Genomic DNA, 9,236 nt, shown 5'->3' on the forward strand with positions numbered 1-9,236 from the left:
ATTAGGAAAGAGGCTAATAACATTTTTATCAAAATTGTGAAACATATCTAAAGTATTATATGGAGTAAGGAATATCTCCTTTGGGGAAAGCATCAAGATTCTTTGATTTCCCCAAAGTGGTTACTTTTAGGAAAACCTAAAGAAAAGTGTTTTGGAGAAGTTGTAAACAGTTTGTAAAAAGCCATCCAAATTTATGTGCCGTCTCTGCTTTAAAGGAGCTTTTCCCAATAGAAAGAATCCTCTTATAAATGAGGAAGGTTACAGTCAGCAATCTTGGGGTCTTCTTGGTTCTCCCTCAAAGAGCTGGTGTCCTAACCCCTCTTTTAATTAACAATGCATTTGTGTAGAATATAGTAGCAGTGGCATTTTATTAGGAAAATCATCCATACCCACAAGCCACTTGGATTAATAGCATAAAAGTCGACTTTTAAAATTCAAAATGAAAGAAAATGTAAATGTCATTTTGTTAAGAGTTCAAATTAAACATAAGGAAAGAAATATTGATTGTTTTGAAAGTTTGTTTAAAAAATTTTTTTAACTCAAGAGTGACAGTTCTCCTAAATCTGGATAAATTTAATACTAGATTGTACTATTTAAGAAGTGATTTCAGGGCTTGGACCGATAAAATTAGGCGGTAGATTTTAACCATATTTCTTTGAGTGCACAGTGGTGCAGAAGAAGGTCACAAGAATTGGGAGAAGTTACCAAATTTTATATATTTTATACACAAACAATATGTTAGTTAATTAATTCTGTCACTGATAGAGAATTTGGATGTGTTAAAACACTGTGTATTTTCCTTATTTAAAATAGTTCATGCAAAGAGAAAGAGAATAAAACTTACAAGAATGATGTATTGAATTGTAATGTTTCCAACCATAGAATTTTTATGATCCTAATACTTTTAAATTAAATACTGGTAAATTGACTTTTTTGATGCACGGTTTTTAATTTTAATACATACAGAGATTTGCATAAGTAGTTCCACTATCAGAATACAGAACCATTCTATAACCACCCCTCCCCCCAAATTTTTTCTTGCTGTCTATTTGTAGTCAAACTGTCTCCTCATGGCTCAGCCCTGGCAACCACTGATCTGTTTTTGTCTCTATCGTTTTACCTTTTGAGAGTGTTATATAAATGAAATCACACAGTATGTAACTGTTGAGACTGCCTTTTTTCACTCAGCACACCTTTGTCAACTGCCTTTGACATTCATCCATATTGTTGCACGTTCTAATGATTCATTTCTTTTTATGCCCGAGTAGTATTATTCCATTGTATGAATGTACTGCATTTTGTTTGATTCACTTACTCGTTGAGGTACATTTGGACTATTCAGTTTCTGGTGATTATGGTAGAGCTGCTATACTTATTTTTTACCTAAGTTTTAATATCTCTAGGATAAATAACTAGGAATGGGATTACTGAGTCATATTGTAAGTACATTTTTAAGTTTATAGGAAACTGACAACCTGTTTTCCAGAGTAGCTGCATGTTTTTCATTTCCACCAGCAGTATGAGATATTTAGTTGTCTACATTCTTCAGAACGTTTGGTATTGTCTGTTTTGTATTGTTTGTTTGTTTTAACTGTTCTGATAGGTGTGTTCTGCTAGCTCATTGTGCTTTTAATTGGCATTTCTCTAGTACTAATATAATGTTGAGTGTCTTTTCATGTGCTTATTTGCCATTCCTGTGTCTCCTTTGACAAAATGTCTGTTCAGAACTTTTGCCCCTCCCCCGCCCTTTTAATTAAAATTTTGAGTTTTTGCTTTTGAGTTTGAGAGTTCCTTCTATATTTGGGATATAAGTCTTTCCGTGGATATGTGATTTAAAAATACAATCAATCCTCATTATTTGCACATTTGCCTTCTTGATAAAACTTAATTTGTAACTCCCAAATCAATACAAGCCATCTTCCTGTGGTCATTTACAGACATGCACAATGGTGAAAAATTTGAATTGCCTGACGTGCACATTCTGAGCTGAGGTCAAACAAGGCAATACTCTGCCTTCTTATGTCAGCCCTCATACTATAAAAATTGTCCTTTTCTCAGTCTATTAAGTGCCACATTTTTTCATTTTTGCCAATTTTTTGGTAATTTCACTGTTTAAAACGGCCCCCAAGCATAGTGCTGAAGTGCTCAGAAATAGATGCACACCTATAGAGTCAAGTAATTTTTGGCAAATGTGCAAAGCAATCCAAAAGGGAAAAGGTAAATTTTTTCAATAAATGGTGCTGAAAAAATTGAATGTCCGTAAGCAAAAAATATATACCTAGATTATACCTAACACAAAACTAACTCAAAATGGATCATTGACAGAAAGATAAAACACAAAAGTATAAAACCTATAGAAAATAAAACACAGAAGAAAACATTTGAGCTTCAATTTGGTGATGAGATTTTAGATGTATTACCAGAAGAATGATCGTGAAAAAGAAGAAGTTGGACTTTATTAAAGCTAAAAATTTCTGCTCTGTGATAAGCACTTAAGACAATGAAAATGTAAGCCCCAAATTGGGAGAAAATATTTGCAAAACACATATGTAATTGAAGACAAATTGAAATTATAATGGAGTAATCATAGTTCAACAGTGATAAGTCATGTTGACAGTATGTACCCTTGATATGATGATGAGAATGGCACTTTGCTTTTTAGTCTTCCTAGAAAAACCCATAAGCCCTGGTCCAACTGTGAAAAAATCCCAACTGAGGGTAATTCCATAAACTCTCTAGCCAGTACTCAAAACTGTCAAGGTCATCAAAAATAAGGAAAGTGTGAAAAACTCACAACCAAGAGGATCATAAAGGGATACGATCACTATCCTGAATGGAATCCTGGAACAGAAAAAGGATGTTACATAAAAACTAAGAAAATCTGAAGAAAGTGTGGACTTTAGTTAACAATAATGTATTAATGTTGGTTCATTAATTGTGACGAATATACCATAAGGTGTTAATAATAGGAGAAACTGGATGTGGGTATATTTCTCTTCCTTGCATTGTTATTGCACTGACTTGGACTTCCAGTACTGTATTGATTAGGAGTGGTCTGAGTAGACATCTTTTCTTTTTTTCCCAAGATTCGGAGAGAAGCTTTCTGTCTTTCATCGTTATATAAGATGTTAGCTATGGGTATTTTGTAGGTTCCGTTCATCAGGAAAAGGAAACTCCCTCTTCCTAGTTAGCTGAGCGATTTTTTTTTTTTAATCATGAATGGATGTTGAATTTTTGTCAAATGATTTTTCTGCATCAACTGATAGGATCACGTCGCTTTTCTTAGTTAATAGGATGAATTACGTTGTTCACTTTTTGAATATTTAAATCACCTTACATTGCTGGTATTAACCCCACTTGATCATGGATTAAGACTTTTTATATGTTGCTTGAGTCAATTTGTTTATATTTTGTTGAGGATTTTGTATCTATTTTCATGAGAAACATTGATCCGTAGTTTCACTTTCTTGTACTTTCTCTAGTTTTGGTATTAAAGTTAGCTTCATAAGATGAATTGGAACGTGTTGCCTCCTATTTTCTGGAAGAAACTGTAAAATAAAATAGTATTATTTCTTCTTTAAGTGTTTGGTAGCATTTGTTAGATTCAAGCAGAGAGTCCCTACATGCCTTCCGTGGGCTGTAATTTCAATGTCAGTTCAGTTTCAAAGTGCTACCCAATAGCCAGTATGAGACCAGGGTGGTGGTCTAAATGCATAGTTCAGTTCTCCAGCGCTTTCATATGCTGTTTAGGGTTGGATACTTGCATTAGTAGTTCGAGGGTAAGTGAAAGAGCTAATACAAAACTTTAGGGTATTGCTTTCTTGATCTCCCTTCTCTCTGTATGCTCCCAACTGTTTTCTGACTCTCAGAGCCCCCATCCCCTTTTCTGGTCCTCTTTATAAAAAGCTGTGGCTTTAATTTCCCTACAGTGCCATGCATTCCTGAAAGTGTGTCTGCCTCCAGAGCTAAGTGGTGAGAGGGTATAGAGAGAAAATAAAGCAATGGGCATTCTCCCCATGCTGTTGAGACCACACTTCCTCTGGTCAAAGGGAAAAATTCCTCTCCCTTTGAGTTTTAGGCCCTCATCCAGCCATTGATGCTATTGCTGCCACTGGTACCACAGGCTTGCTTAGAAGTCAGAGCCAGAGGGAATTTGTTAGAAAAGGATTTACTTTACTATCTCACAGGGCCCTCTTTTCCTATGCTTTGGATGGACTAGAAATAGAAATTTTCTCCTGGAACTCTTTCTATCAGCATCTAGTGCACAGTTCTTGGTTTCACTGAATTCAGGAGCAGTCAGGGGAAAAGAAATGAGAAACTTACTACCAGTTCCATGAGATATTACTTTCTGCTTTCCTTCCTCAATCCACCAACTGCCATTACTCTCCAAAGTCCTCAGATAGTTGCTCTATGCATTTTTTCCAAGGTGTTTAATTGAATTCAGACAGGGTAAATATTGCTTATTCAATCTTGACAGTAACCAGAACCACCTCTAAATTTTTTTTTAATAAAATTATTTTTTAACGTGGCAGCTTTTGGTTAAGATATATTCCTGAACATTTAGAATGTACTTCAAGAGCTAGGTTTTGTTTTGGGTTTTTTTTCTGTCTAATAATTCTAAGGAGAGAAAAGAATGAAACAGACAAAGTAGAAGGGATCATTTCTCAGCAAAATTATATTAAACTTCCACATGTATTAAGGACTTAGTAATGAAACATTAATAGTCTACAGCCATACCACCCTTAACCCCCCCCATCTCGTCTGAAACATTAAAAAACAAAGCAATGATAAGTTCATTCAGCTATGATTTGTAGGTGGAGAGACTCATCCAAACAAAATAATATCAAAAAATGAAGAGGGCTTCCCTGGTGGTGCAGTGGTTGAGAGTCCACCTGCCGATGCAGGGGACGCGGGTTCGTGCCCCGGTTCGGGAAGATCCCACATGCCGCGGAGCGCCTAGGCCCGTGAGCCGTGGCCATGGAGCCTGCGCGTCCAGAGCCTGTGCTCCGCAACGGGAGAGGCCACAACAGTGAGAGGCCCGCGTACCGCAAAAAAAAAAAAAGAAATGAATAACTGATTTGTGTTTAAATTCTCCAAGTGACACCAGGAGAGGAAGGTAGAGCACTCTCATCAAACATATTATCATTTGTCTTTATTGACTTTCTTCCTTTATAAATATTTAATTTTTAATTTTTTAAAAGATTTTATTTTCCTAGAGAAGTTTTAGGTTCACAGCAAAATTTAGGGGAAGGTACAGAGATTTCCCGTATATTGCCCACCCCCCCACACATGCATAGCCTCCCCCATTATCTACATCTCCTACTAAGACTTTAACTTTTGTTAAAACTGATGAACGTACATTGACACATCATCATCACCCAGAGTCCATAGCTTACCTTAGAGTTCACTTTTGGTATTGTACATTCTGTGGTTTTGGACAAATGTATAATAACATATATCCATCATCATAGTATCACACAAAGTATTTTCACTGCCCTAAAAATTCTTTCTGCTCTGCCTAGTCATCTCTCCTCCTCTGCTCCCATCTAAAACCCTGTCAACCACCGATCTTATTACTGTCTCCATAGTTTTTCCTTTTTCAAAATGTCATATAGCTGGAATCACAAAAAATGTGGACTTTTCATATTGGATTCTTTAACTTAGTAATATGCATTTAAGGTTCCTCTGTGTCTTTTGATGGTTTAATAGTTCATTTCTTTTTAGTACTGAATAATAAATACATCTTGGTTTCCTCCGTGTTTTGACAGTTATGAGTAAAGCTACTATAAATATCCATGTGCAGGTTTTTGTGTGGGTATAACTTTCAGCTCCTTTGGGTAAGTACCATGGAGCATGAGTGCTATACCATATTGTAAGAGCATGTTTAGTTTAATAAGAAATCTTCTTTTCTAGTTTGTTCATTCCATGCTTTAAATTTCCCTTTAAGAATGGGCTTCCGTGGTGGCCCAGTGGTTGAGAGTCCCCCTGCTGATGCAGGGGACACGGGTTCGTGCCCCGGTCCGTGAGCCATGGCCGCTGAGCCTGCGCGTCCGGAGCCTGTGGGAGAGGCCATGGCAACAGTGAGAGGCCCGCGTACCGCAAAAAAAAAAAAAAAAAAAAAAAAAAAGAATGCCTTTTACTGTATCGCACAACTTTTGCTAAGTTGTGTTTTTGTTTTCATTTAGTTTAAAATATTTAAAAATTTCTCTTGACATTTCTTCTTTGACCCATGTGTTATTTAGAAGGGTGTTGTTTAATCTCTGCATTTTTGGGGATCTTCCAGTTATCTGTTATTGATTTCTAGTTTAATTCCATTGTGGTCTGAGAGCAGACATTGTATGATTTGCATTCTTTTAAATTTGTTAACGTGTGTTTTATGGCCCAGAATGTGGTCTATCTTGGTGAATATTCTATGTGAGCCTGAGGAAAATGGGTATTTTGCTGTTTTTGGATGAAGTAGTCTATGGATGCCCATTATATCCAGTTGATTAGAGGCAATGTTGAGTTCAACAATGTCCTTACTAATTTTCTGCCAGCTCGTTTGTCCATTTCAAATAGAGGCATGTTGAAGTCCCCAACTACGATAGTGGAGTCATCTATTTCTCTTTGGAGTTCTATCAGTTTTTGCCTTATGTATTTTCATGCTCTGTTGTTAGGCACATACACATTAAGTTATATCTTCTTGGAGGATTCACCCCTTTATCATAATATAATTCCCTTCTTTATTTCTGATAACTTTACTTGCTTTGAAGTCAGCTCTGTCTGAAATTAATTTAGCAAATTCTACTTTTTTTGATTAGTGTTAATAGCATGGTATATTTTTCTCCATCCATCTACTTTTAATTGTTATGTGTCTATATTTAAGTGGGTTTGTTACAAACAACAGATAGTTAGGTCTTGTTTTTGATACACCCTAACAATCTCTGTCTTTTAATTGGTACTTTTTTTTAACATCTTTATTGGAATATAATTGCTTTACAATGGTGTGTTGGTTTCTGCTTTATAACAGAATTGGTACTCTTAAAAAAATAATTATTTTTGGCTGCATTGGGTCTTTGTTGCTGCATGCAGCTTTCTCTAGTTGCGGCGAGTGGGGGCTACTCTTTGTTGTGGTGCACGGGTTTCTCATCGCAGTGGCTCCTCTTGGGGAGCATGGGCTCTAGGCGTGCAGGCTTCAGTAGTTGTGGCACATGGGCTTAGTTGCTCTGCGGCATGTGGGATCTTTCTGGACCAGGGCTCGATCCTGTGTCCCCTGCATTGGCAGGTGTATTCTTAACTATTGTACCACCAGGGAAGCCGCTTAATTGGTACTTTTAAACCATTGGCATTCAAAGTGATTGGTGATGTAGTTGAATTAATATCTACAATATTTGTTACTGTTTTATATTTATTGCCCTTGTTCTTTGTTGATATGTTTGTCTTCTACTCTTTTTATGCCTTTTGGGCTTGTAACTGAACATTTATATGATTTCATTTTCTCTTCTTTCTTAGATATCAGATAAACTTCTTTTTTTCCTTTTTTTTTAGTGGCTACTCCAGAGTTTGCAATATACACTTACAGCTAATTGAAGTCCACTTTCAAGTAACACTGGACAGTCATATGGACAGGTGAGTACCTTATAATAACAAAATAATTCTAATTTCTACTTCCTATCTCTTGTATCATTGTTTTCATTCATTTTACTTGTATATAAGCATATGTGTATATCTATATTTATATATAAAATAATAAAATAGCAACAATGTATTTGATTAGGTATTCTTATGTATTATATATAATACTTAAACATATATATATGCTTGTATTATATATAAATATATAAAATGCAATAAGAATACCTAATCAGATACATTGTTGCTATTATTATTTTGAACAAACTGTTATCTGTTAGATCAAATAAGTAAAATAAAAGTTTCATTTTACTCTCACTTATTCCTTCTTCAGTTCTCTTCATTTATTCATGGATAGCTGAGTATCTGATATATATTATTTTCCTTTTCTCTGAAAAACTTCTTTTCACATTTCTTATAAGGCAGGTCTACTGACAATACATTTTCCAAACTTTTGTCTGAGAAAGTCATCATGTCTCCTTTACTTTTGAAAAATAATTCAACAGGGCACAGGTTCTACGTTGGTGATATTTTTCTCTCAACACTTCAAATATTTAACTCCATTCTCTTCTTACTTGTATGGTTTCTGAGGAGAAATTGAATGTAATTCTTATATTTGTTCCTCTACAGATAAGGTGTTTTTTTCCCCCTAGATTCTTTCAGGATTCTTTCTTTTTTTTTGATTTTCTGTAATTTTACAATGATAGGCATAGGTGTTATTTTTTGGCACTTATCCTGCTTTGTGTTCTCTGACCTTCCTGGATCTGTGGGTTGGTGTCTGGTATTAATTTGGGCAAATTCTCAGTCATTATTGTTTCAAATATTTCTTTTCTTCTTCTTCTGGTATTACCATTATGTGTATGGTACACCTTTGGTAGCTGTCCCACAAGTCCTTAGGTACTGTGTTCTTTTTTTTCAGTCTTTGTTCCCTTTGCTTTTCAGTTTTGGGAGTTTCTATTGTGAGATCCTCAAGTTCAGAGCTTCTTTTTTCTTCCATGCCTAGTCTCTAATAAGCCCATCAAAAGGCATTCTTCATTTTTGTTACAGTGTTTATCATCTCGAGCATTTTTTTTTTTTTTTTTTGGTTCTTTGGATTTCTGTCTCTCTGCTCACATTGCCCTTAGGTTCTTGCATGCTATCTGCATTATCCATTGAAACTCTTAGCATATTCATATAGTTGTTTTAAATCCCAATCACGTAATTCTAACATCCCTGCTATGTCTGGTTCTGATGCTTGCTCTGTCTCTCTAAATTGTATTTTTCCTTTTAGTATGCCTTGAAACTTTTTCTTGGTAGCTAAACATGATGTACCAGGTGAAAAGAACTAAGTAAATAGGCCTTTAGTTATGTGCTGATATGGGGGGAGGGGAACTATTATATAGTTTTATGATTAGGTCTCAGTTTTGGTCAGTCTATGCCTCTGTGAACCTTACAAGTTTCCCTCTCTCTCTCTTTCTCTCCCTCCCTCCCTCCACCCCCCTTACATGGGACAGGATGGCTAGAATGGACTGGAGTTGGGTGTTTCCCTTTTCACACATGGAAGTCTAAAGCTGACTACTGTTGGTTATTTTCCTTTACCTGAGTCAATTGGGCTCTGATTATACCCCAGCAGGTTAATTAGTTTC

At 35.8% G+C, this 9,236-nt stretch overlaps 1 long non-coding RNA gene across 2 annotated transcripts in view; it reads left to right on the plus strand.

Moving 5' to 3' along the window:
- Positions 1-7,678, plus strand: part of LOC113618452 (uncharacterized) — a 219,471-nt gene extending 211,793 nt beyond the window's left edge. For both annotated transcript variants that reach the window (XR_003432019.1, XR_003432018.1), the window contains one exon: positions 7,528-7,678. This is a non-coding gene — a long non-coding RNA (uncharacterized LOC113618452). The remainder of the gene's footprint in view (positions 1-7,527) is intronic.
- Positions 7,679-9,236: the final 1,558 nt, after the last annotated feature.

Source organism: Aethalodelphis obliquidens, unplaced genomic scaffold (genome assembly GCF_003676395.1).
Source record: "Aethalodelphis obliquidens isolate GAN/ISIS:26980383/991018 unplaced genomic scaffold, ASM367639v1 scaffold5, whole genome shotgun sequence".
In the NCBI taxonomy this organism is placed as follows: Eukaryota; Metazoa; Chordata; class Mammalia; order Artiodactyla; family Delphinidae; genus Aethalodelphis; species Aethalodelphis obliquidens.